General features: G+C 39.1%; 1 non-coding gene across 1 annotated transcript; it reads left to right on the top strand.

The window, feature by feature from the left end:
* Positions 1 to 215: 215 nt before the first annotated feature.
* On the top strand, positions 216 to 323 carry LOC112746097 (small nucleolar RNA R71). The gene has a single exon (XR_003173996.1). It is a non-coding gene; the product is annotated as a small nucleolar RNA R71 (small nucleolar RNA).
* Positions 324 to 1,294: the final 971 nt, after the last annotated feature.

Here is a 1,294-nt window from a genome sequence, read left to right as displayed (position 1 = left end):
ATTTCAAGAACTCCCTTCTTCATAGGCGTCCCATTATTCACAGGATTCCTTTCAGAAGTGTACATAAACTGGTTATTTGCAACCATGTCAATGAGTTCTTGAGCTTCTGCAGGCATTTTCTTTAGGTGAATGGATCCACCTGCAGAATGGTCCAATGACATTTTAGATAATTCAGACAGACCATCATAGAATATATCCAGGATGGTCCATTCTGAAAGCATGTTAGAAGGACACTTTTTGGTCAGTTGCTTGTATCTCTCCCAAACTTCATAGAGGAATTCACCTTCTTTTTGTTTGAAGGTCTGAACATCCACTCTAAGCTTACTAAGCTTTTGAGGAGGAAAGAACTTGGCTAAGAAATCCGTGACCAGCTTTTCCCAAGAGTTTAGGCTAGCTTTAGGTTGAGAGTCCAACCATATTCTAGCTCTGTCTCTTACAGCAAACGGGAAAAGCATAAGCCTGTAGACCTCGGGGTCAACCCCATTGGTCTTAATAGTATCACAGATCTGCAAAAATTCAGTTAAGAATTGAAAAGGATCTTCAGATGGAAGTCCATGAAACTTGCAGTTCTGTTGCATCAGAGAAACTAATTGAGGTTTCAACTCAAAATTGTTTGCTCCAATGGCAGGAATTGAGATGCTTCTTCCATGTAAATTGGAATTGAGTGCAGTAAAGTCACCAAGCATCTTCCTTGCATTGTTATTATTTTCAGCCATGTCTCATTCTTTTTCAAAAATTTCTGTCAGATTTTCTCCAAAGAGTTGTGCTTTAGCTTCCCTTAGCTTCCTCTTCAGAGTCCTTTCAGGTTCAGAATCAGCCTCAACAAGAATGTTCTTATTCTTGTTCCTACTCATATGACAAAGAAGGAAATAATAAAGAAAATATGGAATCCTCTATGTCACAGTATAGAGATTCCTAATCTGAGCAACAAGATGAACCGTCAGTTGTCCAAACTCAAACAATCCCCGGCAACGGCGCCAAAAACTTGGTGCACAGAAATCGTGATGGTTCCATTCCTTGGTAACGGCGCTGAAAACTTTATACGCACGTTCATAATCTTAATTCTTTATCACAACTTCGCACAACTAACCAGCAAGTGCACTGGGTCGTCCAAGTAATAAACCTTACGTGAGTAAGGGTCGATCCCACGGAGATTGTTGGCTTGAAGCAAGCTATGGTCACCTTGTAAATCTCAGTCAAGCAGATTCAAATGTATTAAGAGATTATAGTGTACTAAAAGATAATTAAAATAGGATAGAGATACTTATGTAATTCATTAGTGAGAATTTCAGAT

The sequence above is a fragment of the Arachis hypogaea genome, chromosome 14 (genome assembly GCF_003086295.3).
Source record: "Arachis hypogaea cultivar Tifrunner chromosome 14, arahy.Tifrunner.gnm2.J5K5, whole genome shotgun sequence".
Classification (NCBI taxonomy): Eukaryota; Viridiplantae; Streptophyta; class Magnoliopsida; order Fabales; family Fabaceae; genus Arachis; species Arachis hypogaea.
This window is presented reverse-complemented; position numbering and strand designations above follow the sequence as displayed.